This window comes from Ranitomeya variabilis, chromosome 4, assembly GCF_051348905.1.
Source record: "Ranitomeya variabilis isolate aRanVar5 chromosome 4, aRanVar5.hap1, whole genome shotgun sequence".
NCBI lineage: Eukaryota > Metazoa > Chordata > Amphibia > Anura > Dendrobatidae > Ranitomeya > Ranitomeya variabilis.
The window spans coordinates 494635505-494658928 of record NC_135235.1 but is presented as its reverse complement, the minus strand read 5'-3'; the positions used below and the strand labels follow the sequence as shown (position 1 = coordinate 494658928).

Here is a 23424-nt window from a genome sequence, read left to right as displayed (position 1 = left end):
CAATGAATTTGTCTGGCAGAAACCTTCCTCATTATGCCTTTATCTGCATGAACTCTGTATGTGCTCTGTTTCAGTCACAAATCTCTTCACAGTATGATGATCACTCTTAAGTTTTCGTGAAATATCTGTTTTCATACCTTGTTCAAGGCAGTGCACTATTTAATGCTTTTCAGCAGCAGAGAGATCCTTTTTATTTCCCATATTGCTTGAAACCTGTGGCCTGCTTATTAATGTGGAACATCATTTTTAAGTAGTTTTCCTTTAATTAGAATCACCTGGAAAGCTAATTATCACGTGTTTAAGATTGATTTCAGTGATCATTGAGCCCTGAGACACAATACCATCCATGAATTTATTTATTTGAAAAACAAAACAATTAAATCTTTATAACAATTAATTCTATTTGCATAATAATTTGGAACATAGTGTACTCTTTTAAGTCTGTGACATGTGTACATTATGAATCTACTCTTATCTGAAAGAAAATGGGGCATCAATAGTAGCTGCACAATGCTGGACTGTGAACACAGGTACCACAACAGGTCATTGGGCTATCATGACACCCTCATTGAGTTTGCTTCTTCAAGTTTGGTCAGAAACAGGCACACTGGTAACCCACTGGAGGTAATTTTGTAGGGCTATGGTAGTGCTCCTTCTTTACCTCCTTGCATCAAGAAGCAGATACCAGTCCAGCTGGTGGGTGGATGCCCTTCTACGTCTTTATCTAGTTCTCCACCAATATTGTGGTTGAAGATACTTTAAATCTAGAAATGGCATGTATGGATGTTCCATCCTGAAGGAGCTGGACTAGCTGTGCAACATGAATGGGCTGCAGGTATCGACACATGCTATCAGTAGTGACAATGTTATTTCATCCAAAGGTGTCCAGTTCTAACTAGGGCACTTCTAACAGTAATTTCCAAAAAAATTCTGAGTTACATCCCTTTTTTGCAGATAAAAGAGAACCATATGATAAATGTAAACTTCTCTTTAATTAAATAATTTTTATAATTTAAAAAAACAACAACATAGGACTTCACAGAGTGCCCAGTAGAGGGGAACCTCAGTCTAGTCAGTTTCAGGAACAGTGGAATGCCATGAAATATGTTAATGTGGATATAAGGAGAAAATGTCAACCTTTATATCCAAAAATCAAAGTCTAGTGACTATATATTTAATATGTTGTTTTTGTACTTAAGCATAGTAATCCCACTCTATTGTAAAAAGTGAAAAAAATTCTAACGTAGTGTATTCTGACACCCATACACATAAGATATATAGAGTAAATTCTATTGCTATGTGAAAAAAACAACATATTAAATATACAGTCACTAGACTTTTGTTTTTGGATATAATCTGTTGGCATATTTTCCTTATGTCTGTAATAACATATTTAACCCCTTTCTGACAATTAATAATAAGTCCCTGCGGGTCATCAGAGCTAGGAAAGTTTCTTGATCATGCACAGTGCATGATGAGCAACTTTCTCTGTCAATGCAGAGCTGAAAGTTTTAACAGCACTGGGATGCTGCATCCCCATGCTGCACAAGCGATCAGCCTGCAAAAAATTATAGTTTCATAGTGGCACAAAGTAAAAAAGTTTTTTAAAAAAGTGAATTTAAAAAAAAAAATAATTGTAAACATTTAAAAAAAAACCAAAATAATAAAAAATAAAAAATCTAAAGATATTATATCAATAAATAGTTGTATGAAAAACAAAATAAGTACACATATTTGGTATTGCCACGTTTGCAATGACTCGACTTATAAAACTGTCCCACTAGTTAACCCCTGTAGTGAACACCATAAAAAATAAATAAAAAACAAGTAAAAAACAATGCTTTATCATCATACCGACGAACAAAAAGTGGAAAACAAAACAAGCAATAAAAAAGACAGATATAAATAAACATGGTACCGCTGAAAATGTCATCTTGTCCCGCAAAAAGCAAGCCATCATACAGCTCTATCGGTGGAAAAATAAAAAAGTTATAGCTCTCAGAGTAAAGCAATGCTAAAATTATTATTATTTCTGTAAAATAGTTTTTATTGTGTAAAAGCGCCAAAACATAAAAAGCTATGTAAGTGAGGTATCGCTGTAATCATGCTGACCCGAAGAATAAAAATGACTTATGAATTTAACAACACATGGAATGGCATAAACCCCCCCAAAAGAAAATTTCTGAATTGCTGGTTTTTGTTCATTCTGCCTCCCAAAATCGGAATAGAAAGCGATCAAAAAATGTCATGAGCACGAAAATGGTACCAATAAAAACACCAACTTGTCCCACAAAAAACAATCCCTCATATGACTAAGTGGGCCAAAATATGGAGTAATTATAGCTCTCAAAATATGGTGATACAAAAACTATTTTTTGCAATAAAAAGCGTACTTGTGTGTGACAGCAGCCAAACATAAAAACCCGATACAAATCTGGTATCACTGTAATCACACTGACCCGAAGAATAAATTCGCCTAGTCACTTATACCACACGAGGAACGGCATAAAAAATAAATAAAACTCCTACTGTTGATTTTTTCATTCTGCCTCCCAAAGATCGCAGTAAGGCTCGGCACACATTTATCCTGCACTCTGCGCTGAGCGCTTGCATCAGGGTTTCCGCATAAATCTCTAAAATACCTAATTCAGACAGAACCTCTGGCAGAAGGTTCCCTATAATGAGGCAGATGGAGGTAATGTGGACGCCGTCCGACCTGTGATCCGGCGGTGTCCGTCTTTTTAGAATTGCATAAAAGTACCGTCGGCCACAGTTTTGTGCAATTCTGAAAAGAACACAGCTGAACAGAGGCCAAAAAGAGTCCAGAGTAACTCTGCTGCCTCATTATAGTGAATAGATCCCTTGGGGGTTTCCACTGAATCATGTCACTCAGAGATTAAGATGGAAACCCCAATGTAAGCGGTCAGCGTAGAGAGCCGGATAAATGTGATACCAAACGTTATGTAAAGTTTTCCCAATAAAAGGTTCAACTCAATCCACAAACAAAGCAAGCACTCACTTAGGTCTGTCATCTGTTAACGGAAATATAGAGGGCTGCCATGTTACTGGTAGCACAAAGGCCCTGGAAAAGCAAAATGGCTCCTTACTCCCCAAAAGAAGTTCAGCACATTCTCCGCTCCAAAGATTCAAATGCCCTCCCCTCCCTGCTGAGCCTCATAATGTATCTAAACCACATATAGCATCCACGTTTGGCATTTCTGAAGCGATGAGAGCCTGTCTAACTTACGGGTGCATGCCTCAAGAAGCATAGGCTAGGCATAACGTACTGGTGACTGCAATGTACTGGTCACTACAGCGTACTGGGCACTTTGCAATTTTCACTTGACAACATTCATTGCTGCTTGCTTCTGGAAAATACCCATGGAGTAAAAATTGTCACTACACCTGTAGATAAATTCCCCAAGGGGTATTATTTCAAAAATGGGGTCACTTGAGGGGGGATTCTGCTCTTCTAGCAATTAGGGGCTCTGTATATGGAGTCTGCAAATTGTTCTAGGAACATCTGCGCTCCAGGACGCAAATAGCGATCGGTTCCTCCCAAGTCTCTCCTAAATGAGTGGTACCACGTGACCGCTGAGCACAGGAAGAGCTGGAGGCAGGTGCCGGAGGCCGGATCGAGATGCAATGTCAGAACCGAGGGCGCACAGGTAGATGATGTTTTGTTTTGTTTTTTCACTAGGAAACATGCACACAGGGATAGGGAATAAGGAGGCATGCATACAAGGACGGAACTGGGAGGCATGCATACGGGGTCAGAACGGGGGAGGCATTCATACCAGGACAGGGAAGGGGGAGGCATGCATACAGGGACAGAACGGGGGAGGCATGCAGACAGGGGCACAGACAGGGAGGCATTCATACCAGGACAGAGAAAGGGTAGGCATGCAGACAGGGATGGGGAGGCATTCATACCAGACAGGGAAGGGGGAGCCATGCATAGCAGGACAGGGATGAGGGGACAATGCATACCCAGCTTGAGTATAAACTCAAGTCAATAAGCTTACCCAGTTTTCCGTGGCAAAAGTAGGTGCCTTGGCTTATACTCAGGTCAGCTTATACTCGAGTATATATGGCAATAACCCTTATGAAAATGCAACATTTGGGGCTGAAACATATTTGTAGGGATAATTTGATTTTTTTTTACTTTCATGGCTAAACGCTATAGAGTTCTGTGAAGCACCTGGGTGTTCAATGTGCTCACCACACATCTAGATCAGTTCCCTGAGGGGTCTAGTTTCCAAAACAGAGTTACTTGGGGATTTTCACTGTTTAGGCATGTCAGAGGCTCTCCAAACGAGGCATGGCGTCCGCCAATTGTTCCAGCAAACTTTGCATTCAAAATGTCAAATGAAGCTCCTTCCTTTCCGAGCTCTGCCGTGTGTTCAAACAGTAGTTTTCTCTCTCATATGGGGTATCAGCAGGCTCAGGAGTAATTACACAACAAATTCTGGAGTCTTTTTTTTCTTTTTACCCTTGTCAACATAAAAATATTTTTCCCTGAAGTTAATTTTTTCGTGAAAAAAGTTAAATGTTAATTTTTCTTCTACATTCCAAAAATTCCTGTGAAGCACCAGAAGGGTCAATAAGCTTCCTGAATGTGGTTTTGAACACCCTGAGGGGTGCAATTTTTAGAATGGCGTCACTTTTGGGTATCTTCTATATTGAAACTTCAAAGTGAGTTCAAATGTGATGTGATCCCTAAAAAAATTGTTTGTAAATTTTGTTGGAAAAATGAAAAATCGCTGGTTAACTTTTAACCCTTATAACATCCTAACAACAACAAAAATGATTTGATAATTGTGCTGATGTAAGGTAGACATGTGGGAAATGCTATTTATTAACTATTTTGTGTGACATATCTGTGTGATTTAAGGGCATGAAAATTAAAATTTGGAAAATTGCAAAATTTTCAACATTTTTGCCAAATTTCCATTTTTTTTAACAAATAAACGCAAGTCATACGGAAGAAATATTACATTGACATGCAAACCATGTTCGGGCTAAAGGGGTTAATGGTATTCCACGGTTCCTGAAACTGACTAGACTGAGATTCCTCTTACTGGGCACTCTGTGGCATGTCCTATGTTATGTTGTTGGTTTTAATTTTTCCTTTTTAGAAATATCATTTACCGTATTTTTTTTGGACTATAAGACGCACCGGACCATAAGACGCACCCCAAATTTTGGGGTGAAAATAGCAGAAAAAGATTTTTATAAGATGGGGGTCCATCTTATTGTCTGAATTTAAGGTTTCTTACCTGAGGGCTGGCGGTGGTACAGCAGGGTCACAGGAGGCATGGTCCCTTAGGATAAATCCGCTCCAGTGTCGGCGGTGTTGATGTTCGGTGAGTGTTGTGGGGAGTGCACGTTAGCAGGGTCCCTTCCTGCTAAGGTGGCCGATGCCGTGGCCTGGTGTCCACGGGGGTTGCGGCGGTAGAGGTGGGGTGATGCTGAGGCGCGGTGGGCGGTACAGTGTGCACCTGAGCAGGGTCCCTTCCTCAGGTGAGGTGATGGCCCGGTGTCCAAGGCGAGCAGCAGAGCCAGGTTAATCACATGTTTCCCGGGGCTTCAGGAAAATGGCTTCAGGAGGCCGCACGTGTGCAGATTGAGATCGCGGCGGCCAGTTTCCTGAAGTCGAGATCTCAATCTGCGAACTCGTCTTCAGGAAAATGCCCACTGCGATCTCAATCTGCGCACGTGTGGCTTCCCGAGGCCATTTTCCTGAAGCCCAGGGAAGCAGAGAACTTAATCTGCGCACGCGCGGCCTCAGGAAGATAGCAGCCACCACCGAGAAACCCGTGATTCACCTGGCTTTGCTCTCCATGGACACCAGGCTGCGGCATCACCTCACCTGAGGAAGGCACCCTGCTCAAGTGCACGCCGTACCACCCACCGTGCCTCAGTATCGCCTCACCTCTGCTGCCGCCACACCACACCACTGCCACAACCAACCGTAAGCATGTGTTCGCACTATAAGACGCACCCCCAACTTTCCACACAATTTTTGTGTGGAAAAAGTGCGTCTAAGGCCTCTTTCACACTAGCGTTGTTCGGCGGACGTCTAAAAGCGTTGTTTTTTGAAAAAACGCATCCTGCAAAATCTCCCGCAGGATGCGTTTTTTTCCCATAGACTTGTATTGGCGATGCATCGCGACGCATTGTCATGCGTTGTGTGCAACGGTTGCGTCGAAATTTGGCGACACGTCGTCTGGAATAAACGTTGATTGTAACGTTTTTTGTCTGCGCCGGGAAAACGTGTCGCGACGTATCCTGCGGCATGCGTCGTTGGCTACAATGGAAGCCTATGAGCGGCGGATGCGTCGGGACATGTCGTACGATGCAATGCAGCGCTGCAATACGTTTTTTTCCACTGAGCATGCTCGGAAGCAGGATTTTGTTGCCAATTCACCAGACACCCCCAAATCTATATAAACCAGGCCTGGGCCTTCAAACCCAAATGTGCCAGCTACTTTTCAAGAAGCAAGAAGCCTGCCAGCAAGACTCCAAGACTCCAGCCTGAAGAGAGCCTGCCTGTTATGATCCGGTGGCCTTGGAGCCGCATGAGACCTTCTCTGGAGAAGGTGGTACCTGTACAGACCGCAACCCTAAACTGACACCGCAACTAGAAGTAGCCATGGGGTGTACCTAACACATCCTAGACACCTCGACACAGCCGGAGGACTAAATAACCCTATAGATGGAAATGGGAATTCTATCTTGCCTCAGAGCAGAAACCCCAAAGGATAGGCAGCCCCCCACAAATATTGACGGTGAATATAAGAGTAAAGACACACACAGGCTGAAAACAGGATTTAGCAAAAGAGGCACTTCTAGCTAAATAGTAAAGGATAGGACAGAGTACTAAGCGGTCAGTATTAAAACTCTGAAAATATCCACAGCAGAAAATACAAAAATTACACTTCTAACTAAAGACATAGAATGTATATCTGCATCTCCAGAGAATCCAGCATGACTGAAAAAATCCAAACAAGTCTAAGCTGGACAAGACAAAACAATGAATTGTTCTGAACTGAAAAGCACACTGCATGTGTGCTGCAGGAAAATAAACCAGACACTTATCTTGGCTGATGCATAATTAAATTACCTATTTAAGGTATGAAGTGACACGTTAAGAAACAATAATAAAAAAGAAAGCTTTATTAACATATAGTTTTAAAAGATTTACAATTTTTTAATAAAAAGACAGGATGATGTAGGGGAAGGACCTCCAAAATACAAACAGGGGGTGACCCACAAGTTCCCAGTTATGATGTATAGTTATAAATTGAATATACGTATAACGTATTAAAATGCTTTAATCAGTAACCCTATGGAGTGAAAAGGAAAATAAAGACCAGTCTATGTGGATGGACAGAATCAGCGTCTCTTTAGAAATACCATATAGCGGTCTGATGATTTAAATAAGGGTATACCTGAATAATAAGCAGATGGTAATATATCTGTGCACCCAGCTAAATCTAGTACATCAGAAAAAAATATATATTAATAATGAAAAATGGCTCTAAATAGATTTGGAATGGTGATGGAGAGAGATGGTATTTGCTAATAGCATGAATTGCTGTGCATAGAAGGAGCGTAATGCTAGAACCATGAAAAGAATTGGCCGCTAGGTGGCAGTATGGTAAAAGAAATGTATTCCTAGGTGAGACAGCCTTGCAAGATTGCCCCTCCTGATTTGGAAGAAGCCGAAAGGCGAAACGGCGCTCGTCGGGCACAGGAGGTGACCGGACTTCCCAGTTCATCCGCACCCACTCCTATCTACCATCAGGTAAAACACTTATTTTGGCCGTGGTTTCATTTGTGTTTTCCTCCGTCCTCTTGCGAGGCTGTCTCACCTAGGAATACATTTCTTTTACCATACTGCCACCTAGCGGCCACACCTAAATACCTAATAGAGCTGCAATCAGCAGAAACACCTGCCCTGGATTACAACCCAGAGACAACTGCGCTACCACCAACAACCACCGGAGGGAACCCAAGAGCAGAATTCACAACACCTGCCAGCATCTGCCCAGCCTGCCACCATCTGCCCAGCCTGCCACCATCTGCCCAGTCTGCCAGCATCTGCCCAGTCTGCCAGCATCTGCCCACTCTGCCAGCGTCCAGAGGCCTGCAAGCTATATAACCTCAAGTCACAGCTCTCCAGCCAGTGTGAGTATTAAAACTGCCATTTTTGTGTGTGTCTGTGTGTGTGAGTGCATGTGTTTGTGTCTGTACTGAATACAGCCAGAGCTAAACCTGAATACAGCAGAGGTCTGCCATCGTCCTTCAACAGCCAGCGTTCCAGAGTCCAGCTCCAGCATGAGGCCTTCCATTGTGAATACAGCCAGCGTCCAGCTCCAGCCTGATTCCTGCCATTTTGGCGTATGTGTGTTGGTGCATGTGTGTTGTCTGTGTGTCTGTGTGCGTCTTTTTGTTTGGCCGTGTGCTTTTGTGTGTGCGCATCTGTGTGTGTTTGTGTACGGCTGTTGTCCTTTTTGTGTTCGCGTGCGTTACGCCTGCACCTGTGTGCTTAGTGCATGTGTCTGGGTGATTGCGGGTGCATGTGTTCGTGTACTCCCGTGCAGTAATTTCACATGCATTTTTTTTTCAGTGATGTATTTACAAAGTAGTGTGGTGTGTGCAGCATGTGGTTTCAGTGTGTGAGTGTGTCTTGCGTGTGTGTTTCAAAATTTTTTTTTTTTAAATTGAAAACATTACCAGTTGATGTACTTGTATTTAAAATAAAGAGCATTTTAGCTCCTATTGTAATGGTAAAAAAAAAAAAAAAAATTAAGACAGAAGTAATAAAAATTTTGTAAAAAATGTCAGTAGTATCATTTCATAAAGGTAAATTTAAAAAAAAACTCGTGTATGTAGAAATGGCCACACATGCAATACTGTGTTGGTTCAGGGTTCATTTTTTAAGATAAAGGTAATCTAAACTTTTTTAAAGGGAATTTTATTTTAAAGTTATTTTTAAAGGGATCTTTTCAAATCACATGTGATCTATACATTTTGAACTGGTGTGTAGGCATTTCTATTTTCCAAGAGGTTTTATTTTTTGGGAGGGGGTGGGGAAATGGTTTTACAGCTTGCACATACTATTGAAGTAGGGAATCCAGCTCTAACTGGTGAGCCTTGGATCTATTTTGGGGGGGGGTTTGTTTCTCTGTTGGTGTTGGCCTGCATGATCATTGCCCACATACTTTGAGCAGGGTGGTTATTAAATAATTTAGATGAGTTTGGGGGTGGGTATAACTATAAATTTTTTATAATTACAGAGCCGCCAGGGACCACAGCCACCTCTGCCAGCCACAAGGGACCACAGCCACCTCTGCCAGCCACAAAGGACCACCACATCGTTCATACACAGCAAGGCAATTTCCAGATGTAAGTTTTGAAGACCCTAAATCTGCCAATTCAATGTGTATAGCAGATTACAAGTGTCTTTTTACTTACAGAGCCAACAGGGACCAAAGCCACCTCTGCCACCCTCAAGGGACCACAGCCACCTCTGCCAGCCACAAGGGACCACAGCCACCTCTGCCAGCCACAAGGGACCACAGCCACCTCTGACAGCCATAAGGGACCACCACATCGTTCATACACAGAAAGGCAATTTCCAGATGTAAGTTTTGAAGACCCTAAATCTGCCAATTCAATGTGTATAGCAGATTACAAGTGTCTTTTTACTTACAGAGCCAACAGGGACCACAGCAAGAATGTCCTCTTCTGATAGCCCTCCTCTAGAGAGACAGCGTGTAGCGGTCAGTTAAAACGTTTTTAAATTTTTTTTGGTGTTATAGTTAAAATTTTAGTTAATCACTATATGCATTCATTATGTTTTCACAGGAAGCTATAGCAGCCGAGGGGCTCTCAGAAGGGGACGAGATGGGTGGAGAAATGCCAGGAGTGGGCGCACAGAGTGTAAGTTGAGTTGAAACAGTTGCTTCACACATCACCGTGCACCCAACACAAAACAGATCATCATACATCACTGTACACATAAAACATGCTTATATAACAGATAACTCTTTTTCTTTTGTTAATAGCCTGCTGCACATTCAGGCCAACGCCTGGAGGATCCTCCCATCCGCTCCCGGAGTCGACGTGGTCGCCGCCGCGGTCAGCCAGCAGTGAGTAATTTTTATTTTTTTATTTTTTTTTTTTCCGCTGTAGTTATTGGTTTCAGTGTATTAATTTTTTGTTTTGTCTGTTTTATTTTCAGTTTTCACAGCGTGCTCCCGACTCGGATGTTGAGGACATCACCGGAATAGATGTAGAGCAACTCATCGAGGAGGTCCGCGAGCGGGAGCCGCTGTGGAATATGGGTCACTGCTGGCATTCAGACACACGTCACCCGTCGGCTCTGGGAGGAAGTTAGCCGTAACGTTTTGCCGAGGTGGGAGGATCTTGACCCAAGGCAGCAGAGTCAAGAATGTAAGTATTCACTTATCAGTTATGTTTTGAAATTAATGTAATGTGTTATAATAACATTTGCTTTTATTCTTGTCTTTACAGGTGAAAGGGTTAGGAAGCGGTGGCGGTCACTCAGGGATCGCTTCAAGAGGGAGTTTAACGTGGAGATGCAGGCCCCGAGTGGCTCATCAGGACGGCGAAGGCACCGATACAAATATAGCCGTGCCCTGTCGTTCCTGAGACAAAGTATGCTCAATAGAATGTAAGTATTCAACAGCCCATTCAATTACCAATTTTTTACCTGTATAACTTGTTTTGGTTTCAGTCAGGGCTTTTCCCCTATCAATATATTAATTATTTTTTTTCTCTATTTCACAGGACCTTCTCTAGTCATCGGGCACCTGCATCTACCTTGGACCCCTCTGGAGCGATCTCTCAGGAGTCCGCCACCGAGGGCCATGTCGGTAGACCCCACCCCTCTGACCCCTCATCTGGCCCTTCCGGTACCTCTGCCCCATCCACCTCCACAAGCACTGGAGCAGCATTGCAGCCCTCGTTAAATGAATCCGCTGGTCAAGACATAGCATTCCCTTTACCACACCCCTCTGATCCTGCCACCTTCAGACCACCATTAGGTTCGTGGCGGCAGCGACAGAGGGTCCGGAAAGGAGCTATGCTCCTGATTTCTTGCATCCGAATGCATCCTTCCAAAGCTCTTTCAAAATTTTGGGAGAGCAAGTGACTGCTGGTTTCAACATGGTGCAATCACGCATCAGTGAAACCAGCAGGGAAACCAGCAGTCGCTTGGATAGGCTGCATTCAGATGCAAGTCAAGCTCCAAGCAACCTTTTCTTTCAATCTATGCTCAGGAGCATGGAAAAGCTTAGTTTTGACGAGCAGATGCAGGTAATGCACGACTGCCATGCTGCTCTACTGCGGGTCATATCAAAATCAAAAATTCCCACACCTCCCCACACAGCCACTACTACTTTCCCTGCCCAGTCCCAATTCCCTTCCCAGTCCCAATTCCCACCCCAGTCCCAATTTCCACCCCAGTCCCAATTTCCACCCCAGGCCCAATTTCCACCCCAGTCGCAATACCCAACCCAGTCGCAATACCCAACCAAGTCGCAATACCCAACCCAGACTGTTGTGAATTCCGTTCTTGAACTCCCTCCTGTGGTCATGAATGATACTTCGGCGAGTTCTGTCCGTGGACTCCCTCTGGTGGCTGTGAGTGGAACTGCTGGTTCTGAGGTTGCTTTCTCAGCTGCCCTCGTTTGCGGCTAGGCTGGCTTCTCTATTTAACTCCACTCAGATCGTTACTCCATGCCAGCTGTCAATGTATTAGCACTGGTTCAGATCTCTCTCGGATCTTTCTGATGACCTGTCTACTCCAGCAGAAAGCTAAGTTCCTGCTAGTTCATTTTGTTGTTCATTGTGTACTGAATATATTTCTTAGTACTTGCTAAGTTCTAGTCCAGCTTGCTCTTTTTGCACACTCTGCGTGGCTTTTTGTAGTTTTTTGTGCTGACCGCATAGATCCCTTTCCTATCCTCAGTCTATCTAGTAAGTCTGGCCTCCTTTGCTGAAACCTGTTTCATCCCTGTGTTTGTGACTTTCCTCTTAACTCACAGTTAATATATGTGGGGGGCTGCCTTTACCTTTGGGGAATTTCTCTGAGGCAAGGTAAGGCTTATTTTCCTATCTTTAGGGGTAGTTAGCTCTTAGGCTGTGAAGAGGCGTCTAGGGAGAGTTAGGTATGCTCCACAGCTATTTCTAGTGTGTGTGTTATAGGATTAGGATTTGCGGTCAGCAGAGTTCCCACTTCCCAGAGCTCGTCCTGTCTTCTAGTTTAACCATCAGGTCATTCCAGGTGCACCTAACCACCAGGTCATAACAGTACAGCTGGCCCACAAAGTGTTAATGCATCTCAATAGAGGGATAAGAGAAGTTCTGAGACCATTTTTTTTTTTCTGCAGTGTGTTTTGTCTTTCTTTTCCCCTTAACCTCTGGGTGGTTCAGGACTCAGGTGTAGATATGGACATTCAAGGTCTGTCCTCTTGTGTTGATCACCTCACTGCGAGGGTACAAAGCATTCAAGATTATGTAGTTCAAAATCCTATGTTAGAGCCTAGAATTCCAATTCCTGATTTGTTTTTTGGAGATAGATCTAAATTTCTGAATTTCAAAAATAATTGTAAACTGTTTCTTGCTTTGAAACCCCGCTCCTCTGGTGACCCCATTCAGCAAGTAAAAATCATTATTTCTTTGTTACGTGGCGACCCACAAGACTGGGCATTCTCCCTTGCGCCAGGAGATCCTGCACTGCTTAATGTAGATGCGTTTTTTCTGGCGCTTGGATTGCTTTATGACGAACCTAACTCTGTGGATCAGGCAGAGAAAATCTTGCTAGCTTTGTGTCAAGGTCAGGATGAAGCGGAGGTATATTGCCAGAAGTTTAGAAAGTGGTCTGTGCTTACTCAATGGAATGAGTGTGCCCTTGCAGCAATTTTCAGAAAAGGTCTTTCTGAAGCCCTTAAGGATGTTATGGTGGGGTTTCCCATGCCTGCTGGTCTGAATGAATCAATGTCCTTGGCCATTCAGATCGATCGGCACTTGCGTGAACGCAAGGTTGTGCGCCATTTGGCAGTGTCCTCTGAGCAGAGGCCTGAGCCTATGCAATGTGATAGGACTTTGACCAGAGCTGAACGGCAAGAACACAGACGTCAGAATGGGCTGTGTTTTTACTGTGGTGACCCCACTCATGCCATCTCTGATTGTCCTAAGTGCACTAAGCAGTTCGCTAGGTCCGTCACCATTGGTACTGTACAGCCTAAATTTCTTTTGTCCGTTACTCTGATTTGCTCTTTGTTGTCCTACTCTGTTATGGCATTTGTGGACTCAGGCGCTGCCCTGAATTTGATGGACTTGGAGTTTGCCAGGCGCTGCGGTTTTTTCTTGGAGCCCTTGCAGTATCCTATTCCATTAAGGGGAATTGATGCTACGCCTTTGGCCAAGAATAAGCCTCAGTACTGGACTCAGTTGACCATGTGCATGGCTCCTGCACATCAGGAAGATGTTCGCTTTTTGGTGTTGCATAATTTGCATGATGTGGTCGTGTTGGGTTTGCCATGGCTACAGGTCCATAATCCAGTATTGGATTGGAAATCAATGTCTGTGTCCAGTTGGGGTTGTCAAGGGATACATGGTGACGTTCCGTTGTTGTCAATTTCTCCTTCCACTCCTTCTGAAGTCCCTGAGTTTTTGTCGGATTACCGAGATGTATTCGATGAGCCCAAATCCAGTGCCCTACCTCCTCATAGGGATTGTGATTGTGCTATTAATTTGATTCCTGGTAGTAAATTTCCTAAGGGACGACTTTTCAATTTATCTGTGCCGGGACACGCCGCTATGCGGAGTTATATAAAGGAGTCCTTGGAGAAAGGGCATATTCGCCCGTCGTCGTCACCGTTGGGAGCAGGGTTCTTTTTTGTGGCCAAGAAGGATGGTTCTCTGAGACCTTGTATAGATTACCGCCTTCTCAATAAAATCACGGTCAAATTTCAGTACCTTTTGCCTCTACTGTCTGATTTGTTTGCTCGGATTAAAGGGGCTAGTTGGTTCACCAAGATAGATCTTCGAGGGGCGTATAATCTTGTGCGTATTAAACAGGGCGATGAATGGAAAACAGCATTTAATACGCCCGAGGGCCATTTTGAGTACCTGGTGATGCCATTCGGGCTTTCTAATGCTCAATCTGTGTTTCAGTCCTTTATGCATGACATCTTCCAAAAGTATTTGGATAGATTCATTATTGTATATTTGGATGATATTTTGGTCTTTTCGGATGATTGGGAGTCTCATGTGAAGCAGGTCAGAATGGTGTTCCAGGTTCTTCGTACTAATTCTTTGTTTGTGAAAGGGTCTAAATGTCTCTTCGGAGTTCAGAAGGTTTCCTTTTGGGGTTTCATTTTTTCCCCTTCTACTATCGAGATGGATCCTGTTAAAGTTCAGGCCATTTATGATTGGACTCAGCCTACATCTGTGAAGAGCCTTCAGAAATTCTTGGGCTTTGCTAATTTTTACCGTCGCTTCATCGCTAATTTTTCTAGTGTTGTTAAACCGTTGACTGATTTGACCAGGAAAGGTGCTGATGTGGTGAATTGGTCCTCTGCGGCCGTTGAGGCTTTTCGGGAGTTGAAACATCGTTTCTCTTCGGCCCCTGTGTTGTGTCAGCCAGATGTTTCGCTCCCTTTTCAGGTCGAGGTTGATGCTTCTGAGATTGGAGCAGGGGCTGTTTTGTCTCAAAGATCTTCTGATGGCTCTGTGATGAAGCCATGTGCTTTCTTTTCTAGAAAGTTTTCGCCTGCTGAGCGTAATTATGATGTTGGCAATCGGGAGTTGTTGGCTATGAAGTGGGCGTTCGAGGAGTGGCGACATTGGCTTGAGGGAGCCAAGCATCGCATAGTGGTCTTAACGGATCACAAAAATCTGACTTATCTCGAGTCTGCTAAGCGCTTGAATCCTAGACAGGCTCGATGGTCGCTGTTTTTCTCCCGTTTCAATTTTGTGGTTTCATACCTTCCGGGTTCTAAGAATGTGAAGGCCGATGCCCTTTCAAGGAGTTTTGTGCCTGATTCCCCGGGAGTTCCTGAGCCGGCTGGTATTCTCCAAGAGGGGGTAATTCTGTCTGCCATCTCACCTGATTTGCGGCGGGCGCTGCAGGAGTTTCAGGCTGATAGACCTGACCGTTGTCCAGCAGAAAAACTGTTTGTCCCTGATAGATGGACTAGTAGAGTTATCTCTGAGGTTCATTGTTCGGTGTTGGCTGGTCATCCTGGGATTTTTGGTACCAGAGATTTGGTGGCTAGGTCCTTTTGGTGGCCTTCCTTGTCACGGGATGTGCGTTCTTTTGTGCAGTCTTGTGGGACTTGTGCTCGGGCCAAGCCCTGCTGTTCTCGTGCCAGTGGGTTACTTTTGCCCTTGCCAGTCCCGAAAAGGCCTTGGACGCATGTTTCCATGGATTTTATTTCAGATCTCCCTGTCTCTCAAAGGATGTCGGTCATCTGGGTGGTTTGTTATCGCTTCTCTAAGATGGTCCATTTGGTACCCTTGCCTAAATTACCTTCCTCCTCTGATTTGGTTCCACAATTTTTCCAGCATGTGGTTCGTTTGCATGGCATTCCGGAGAACATCGAGTCGGACAGAGGTTCCCAGTTTGTTTCAAGGTTTTGGCGGTCCTTTTGTGTAAGATGGGCATTGATTTGTCTTTCTCTTTGGCTTTCCATCCTCAGACAAATGGCCAAATCGAATGAACTAATCAGACTTTGGAGACCTATCTGAGATGCTTTGTTTCTGCTGATCAGGATGATTGGGTGACCTTCTTGCCATTGGCTGAGTTCGCCCTTAATAATCGGGCCAGTTCGGCTACTTTGGTTTCGCCTTTTTTTGTAATTCTGGTTTTCATCCTCGTTTTTCTTCAGGGCAGGTTGAGCCTTCGGACTGTCCTGGTGTGGATTCTGTGGTGGACAGGTTGCAGCAAATTTGGACTCATGTAGTGGACAATTTGACATTGTCCCAGGAGAAGGCTCAACGTTTCGCCAACCGCCGTCGCTGTGCTGGTCCCCGACTTCGTGTTGGGGATTTGGTTTCGTTGTCGTCTCGTCATGTCCCTATGAAGGTTTCTTCTCCTAAGTTTAAGCCTCGTTTCATTGGTCCTTATAAGATTTCTGAAATTCTCAATCCTGTGTCGTTTCATTTGGCCCTTCCAGCTTCTTTTGCCATCCATAATGTGTTCCATAGGTCGTTGTTGCGGAGATATGTGGCGCCTATGGTTCCCTCCGTTGACCCTCCTGCTCCGGTGTTGGTCGAGGGGGAGTTGGAGTATGTGGTGGAGAAGATTTTAGATTCTCGTATTTCGAGATGGAAACTTCAGTACCTGGTCAAATGGAAGGGCTATGGTCAGGTGGATAATTCCTGGGTTTTTGCCTCCGATGTCCATGCGGCCGAGTTGGTTCGTGCCTTTCATTTGGCTCGTCCTGATCGGCCTGGGGGCTCTGGTGAGGGTTCGGTGACCCCTCCTCAAGGGGGGGGTACTGTTGTTAATTCCGTTCTTGAACTCCCTCCTGTGGTCATGAATGATACTTCGGCGAGTTCTGTCCGTGGACTCCCTCTGGTGGCTGTGAGTGGAACTGCTGGTTCTGAGGTTGCTTTCTCAGCTGCCCTCGTTTGCGGCTAGGCTGGCTTCTCTATTTAACTCCACTCAGATCGTTACTCCATGCCAGCTGTCAATGTATTAGCACTGGTTCAGATCTCTCTCGGATCTTTCTGATGACCTGTCTACTCCAGCAGAAAGCCAAGTTCCTGCTAGTTAATTTTGTTGTTCATTGTGTACTGAATATATTTCTTAGTACTTGCTAAGTTCTAGTCCAGCTTGCTAATATGATATTGCCTTGCTAGCTGGAAGCTCTGGGTTGCAGAGTGGCACCTCCGCACCGTGAGTCGGTGCGGGGGTCTTTTTGCACACTTTGCATGGCTTTTTGTAGTTTTTTGTGCTGACCGCATAGATCCCTTTCCTATCCTCAGTCTATCTAGTAAGTCTGGCCTCCTTTGCTGAAACCTGTTTCATCCCTGTGTTTGTGACTTTCCTCTTAACTCACAGTTAATATATGTGGGGGGCTGCCTTTACCTTTGGGGAATTTCTCTGAGGCAAGGTAAGGCTTATTTTCCTATCGTTAGGGGTAGTTAGCTCTTAGGCTGTGAAGAGGCGTCTAGGGAGAGTTAGGTACGCTCCACAGCTATTTCTAGTGTGTGTGTTATAGGATTAGGATTTGTGGTCAGCAGAGTTCCCACTTCCCAGAGCTCGTCCTGTCTTCTAGTTTAACCATCAGGTCATTCCAGGTGCACCTAACCACCAGGTCCATAACACCAGACCCAATACCCAACCCAGACCTAATTCCCATCACAGCCCCCAATCCAAGTGTCTTCCCCAATGTTTTCCTTGTCCACACCTTCCCCATTTAGTATTCCACCTACCCCAACAACACCCACCCCTGCTCAGCCTCCCGTTTTTTCCACCCCTTCCACTACACCCCAACACAGTAGGCATTCCCCACCTATCGACGTGGTCCAACCTTCCAGCCCCTCCGCTACTATCTCCACCCCACAATTTACTGATTTGTAAAGTATGCTATTACGTTTTTCCCGAAAAAAAATTTAAAAAAGTATTCAAAAAAAAAAAAGTTTTACCAAAAAAAGTTTATTTATAATAAAAAGTTTACCCCCCCAAAAAGGGTTGAAAACGTTTACTAAAACAAATATGTAAAATAAATTTTGGTTTCTTTTAAAAAGAATTTCTTTGTGAAGTGTCTTCATTTAAGTATGGTAACAAATGTACAAAAACATTACATACCACACATTAGAAGGTATAACATTTGGTTTATTACCCAAAATATACCATAGTTTTGAACAATAATTATTAAAAGTTGGTATCAATAAAAAAAATTTTTAATACAAACATTTATCAACGATACATGACAAAAGATGTCACACAATGTTCTCTTGCCATGGCACCCTGCCCACAGGTGAAATAAAATACTCAGAAAAGTGGTCCCTCATTCTGGAAACAGAAGCAGAGGACCGAACAGAGCTGCTGCGGTAATCCCACAGGGTGGTCTCCACGTCCTCATCGTTCACTGAAACAGGCTCCTTGGAAATTACATAGTTATGTAGGACCACGCAGGCCTTCACAACTTCATCCACAGTTTGAATGTTCAGTTTTATGGCGGTGAGCAGCACACGCCACTTGGCAGTGAGAATGCCAAATGCACATTCCACCACTCTTCTTGCTCTTGTCAAGCGGTAATTGAACACTCTTTTTGTTCTTGTTAAGTCTCTGCTGGAATACGGTTTGAGGCGATGTGGGGATAACTGGAAGGCCTCATCACCCACACAAACATACGGCATAGGTGGTCCTGTTGTTCCTGGGAGTGCTTTGGCTGGTGGAAAGTCATAATTGTCTGCGTACAAACAACGGCCCATTGGTGAATTTTTGAAAACTTGGGAGTCGTTAGACCGCCCATAAGCTCCAATATCCACAGCGAGAAATTTGCAGTTTGCATCTGCAATGTCCATTAGTATGATGGAAAAGTACTTCTTGTAATTAAAAAACTCTGATCCTGTTGCTGCAGGTTTGGATATACGTATATGTTTCCCATCGACTGCACCCACGCAGTTTGGGAAATGGCAGAGTTGCTCAAACAGTTCTGCACTCTGCAGCCAAATCTCCCTTGTAGGTTGTGGCAGGTACTCCGTGTGCAAGTTTTCCCAAATAGCGCAGCAGGTGCTTTTAACAATTCCGGAAATAGTTGAAACACCTAGGCGGAACTGGAAGTGTAGTGATATAAGGGATTCACCTGTAGCCAAGAAGCTGTGAAAAAAAAAAAAAAGTTATTAAAAATTGGAAAGACCCACATAACATTTTTAAATTTACACAAAGGTAATTTTTTTTTTTAAAGTTTAAAAAAATTGCACTGCAAATTTTTTTTGTCTGTTGTAGTGCACATTAAAAACAAAATTTTTACATCTGTGCATTCTTTTATGCAGCAGGTGTTAAAATATTAGTAATGGCCACAAACAGTAAAAAAATTAACATGCTCCTGAAAATGAAATGCAGTGTTTCAGCGCAGTATTTTGTGGAGCATGTTCAATGCTGATGTGAAGGTTTAAATATGAACAATGATAAAGAAAAAAAAAGAGCTTACCGCAGGGTCACCATCAGCCGCTCTGCCAGTGAAATGGAAAGCCTCATGCGGGTGTCCTGCCTTTTGATGGAATCCCCAACTTGTTCCAGCAACAAATCAAAATGCTCCTGCCTCATCCGAAGATAATTAAAACATTTTTGCGGGTTCTGGCGCAACTCCATGTACAGAGTAGAATAGACACCCCGGGTCATCCGCACTGCATTAATGGGATGAATCCATATTCTGCGACGTTGAGGTTGAAGCATCCTCCGTCTTTCTGCTGCCACCTCCTTGTCCCGAACCATAACATCCAGGCGATTTGTCTTGAAAATCACATCGGTGACAACATTTGCAATCCTCACAAGTACTTGCTCCATCGCTGCCACTTTCTCTAATAAACCCTTTCAAAGATGGGCTGTAAAAACATTCAATATATAGTTTTCCATATTTTACAGTAGCCAATCACATAAGGAGACTCCCATTTTTAGGCAGGGAAAACGGATCCGTCATAAAAACGGATGAAACGGATAGTAAAAACGGACACAACAGATGAAACGGATCCAGTTTTTCGATGGAACCGTGTGGCGGATCTACGACGGATCCATCGTAATACTGTATGCCTTGCGTGCCTTGCGGCGACGCTTTTAGACGTCCGCAGAAAAACGTTAGTGTGAAAGAAGCCTTATAGTCCAAAAAATACAGTAAATAAATATGAATTTTTAAAATTTATCATATGGTTCTCTTCTATAGGCAAAAAATGGATGTGAGTCCGAATTTGGTTGGAAACAGTAGTGAGAAGGACACAGGCAACATGTAAAACTAAAACAAAATCAGCATGCTAAGGGTATGTTTCCACTGGGCGTATTACATCAGGATTTGCTGCGGATTGGACGCTGTGTACAGCTGCAGCGTCCAATCAGCCACATTCAGATGTTAGAGCATAGTGGGGGGGATTTTATGAAATCCCATCTCCACTATGCGTGCAGGGCTGCATCTGGTGGCCCTCCGTAAACGGACATGCTGCTCATCTTTCCAGACCGCAGCATGTCTATTTATCTTGCAGAGACACTCCGTCTCCACAAGATAAATAACACAGTCTATCTATAGGATGCGGTGATTCCGCATTCCAATGAACACAGGCGGAATCACCGCGCGTACAACAGGGGGCAGCGCTTTGGGCGCGTCACCGCTGCATTCCAAAGCGCAGAGCTTCTGGACCATGAATACTTACTAGTGATGAGCGAATGATTTCCATCTGTTAGCCAACATAAGTACATGTGGGGATTGCCTGGTTGCTAGTAATGTAATCAATCTGGCTAAGAGATGTAAATCATTCAGCTGAGGTGAGGAAAACGAAATTTCTGAGCAATAAAGAATACTCGGAGGTCACCCGAGCGTGCTCGGGAAATTTCAAATAATGAGTATATTCGCTCATCACTAAAACTTACCCTAAAGGAATGAGAAATTGTCCATGGCCTTCAACTGAAAACCATTCCATTCCCTTGGAGATTGTCTTGTTGTTGCTTCTAGTGCGCCTGTTGTCTCTTCCATTTGTATCAAAGCTGGTGAAGTTGATTCCTAATTGCTTAAAGGGAACCTGTCAACATGGAAATGCCATCTAATCAGTAGGCAGCATGATGTAGAGCGGGAGGAGCAGAGTAGACTGATACATACTTTTGTGAGAGAAGATTTAGTATGACCTGTGTTTTAATTGTTTAACTACCTGGTCGTTTTGGAATTGTTGGTCCAGTGGGCGGTCCTATCAGTGGCTGACAGATTTCCTTATTTAATTATACATACATCGATAGCTGTCAGCAACTGATAAGGCCGCCCACAGCACCAATCCCATAAAGGGCAAAGGGTAAAATTATTAAAATACAGGTTATTCTAAATATTTTCTCACAAAACTGTATAACAATCTGCTCAGCTATTGTATCTACGGTATATCATAATGCATGCAGATTAGAATGCATTTTCATTGTGATAGGATCCTTTAAGCCTTCTAACTGAATAGAATGATATCCCTGAAGTTTAGTTAAGGGATTATACCAGAGATAGTGTCTAAGAAAACATGGTGCACCACTAGTAAAATATAAAAAATGGGGTGCTACATCATATAGAAAACAACTAGAGGCAAAGGAGGAGAAAAGACACCACATAATGTTGGGAGATTTGTATTTATTTTTTCTTAAATCGTTGACTGTTGGCCATAATAGAGTATGGAGGACCATGTGGAGTGCATTATATTGTATGAAGGACCATGGGGAGTGTATTATATTGTATGGAGGATCATGGGGAGTGCATTATATTGTATGGAGGGCCATGTGGAGTGCATTATATTGTATGGAGGACCATGTGGAGTGCATTATATTGTATAGAGGAGCATGGGGAGTGCATTATATTGTATGGAGGACCATGTGGAGTGCATTATATTGTATGAAGTACCATGGGGAGTGCATTATATAGTATGAAGGACCATGGGGAGTGCATTATATAGTATGAAGGACCATGGGAAGTGCATTATATTGTATGGAGGACAATGTGGAGTGCATTATATTGTATGGAGGCTCATGGGGACTGCATTATATTGTATGGAGGACCATATGGAGTGCATTATATTGTATGGAGGACCATGTGGAGTGCATTATATTGTATAGAGGACCATGGGAAGTGTATTATATTGTATGGAGGACCATGGGGAGTGCATTATATTGTATAGAGGACCATGGGGAGTGCATTATATTGTATGGAGGACCATGTGGAGTGCATTATATTGTATGGAGGACCATGTGGAGTGCATTATATAGTATGAAGGACCATGGGGAGTGCATTATATTGTATGAAGGACCATGGGAAGTTCATTATATTGTATGGAGGATCATAGGAATGCATTATATTCTATGGAAGACCACTGAAGGTGCATTATATTGTATGGAGGATCATGGGGGTGCATTATATTCTATGGAAGACCATGGGGGTGTAGTATATTGTATGGAGGACCATGAGGAGTACATTGTATTGTATGAAGGACCATGGGGAGTGTATTATATTGTATGGAGGATCATGGGGAGTGCATTATATTGTATGGAGGGCCATGTGGAGTGCATTATATTGTATGGGGGACCATGGGGAGTGCATTATATTGTATGAAGGACCATGGGGAGTGTATTATATTGTATGGAGGATCATGGGGAGTGCATTATATTGTATGGAGGGCCATGTGGAGTGCATTATATTGTATGGAGGACCATGTGGAGTGCATTATATTGTATAGAGGAGCATGGGGAGTGCATTATATTGTATAGAGGACCATGGGAAGTGTATTATATTGTATGGAGGACCATGGGGAGTGCATTATATTGTATAGAGGACCATGGGGAGTGCATTATATTGTATGGAGGACCATGTGGAGTGCATTATATTGTATGGAGGACCATGTGGAGTGCATTATATAGTATGAAGGACCATGGGGAGTGCATTATATTGTATGAAGGACCATGGGAAGTTCATTATATTGTATGGAGGATCATAGGAATGCATTATATTCTATGGAAGACCACTGAAGGTGCATTATATTGTATGGAGGATCATGGGGGTGCATTATATTCTATGGAAGACCATGGGGGTGTAGTATATTGCATGGAGGACCATGAGGAGTACATTGTATTGTATGGGGGACCATGGTGAGTGCATTATATTGTATGGGGACCATGGGGAGGGCATTATACTGTATGAAGGATCATGGGGAGTGTATTATATTGTATGAAGGACCATGGGGAATGCATAATATTGTATGGAGATCTATGCGGAGTGCATTATATTGTATGGAGGACCATGGGTAGTGCATTATATTCTATGGAGGGCTGTGGGAATTGCATTATACTATATGGAGGATTATGGTTGTCGAATTATACTATATGGCGAACAATATGGGGCCCATTATAATATATGGAAGGCTATGCAGGGCCATTATAATATTATAAGGGCTATGTGGGGGGTCATTATGCTGCATGCAAGCAATTGTACAATATGAAGGTTTAAATTAGAATTTCTGCTGTGGGACCCCGTGATTTCTATGTATACCCCTGTCTCTGAGTGAAGAATGAGATATAGCCAAACCCCAGTAATAGAAATGCAATATCATGACAAGAGATAAATGGAATTTAATATATATCTATGGCACCTATAGCAGTGGAATGGAACCCAGGAAGAGTGCAATTAAAAAAGTAGGGGAGAA

General features: G+C 43.4%; 1 protein-coding gene and 1 long non-coding RNA gene across 2 annotated transcripts in view; one reads left to right on the top strand and one right to left on the bottom strand.

Annotated features, from left to right (window-relative positions):
- The window catches only part of LOC143769062 (agouti-signaling protein-like), a 177940-nt gene that overhangs the window by 68021 nt on the left and 86495 nt on the right, over nucleotides 1-23424 (bottom strand). The window lies entirely within an intron of this gene.
- LOC143769061 (uncharacterized) lies at nucleotides 10056-10690 on the top strand. Its single transcript, XR_013214194.1, has 3 exons — nucleotides 10056-10160; nucleotides 10253-10464; nucleotides 10546-10690. It is a non-coding gene; the product is annotated as an uncharacterized LOC143769061 (long non-coding RNA).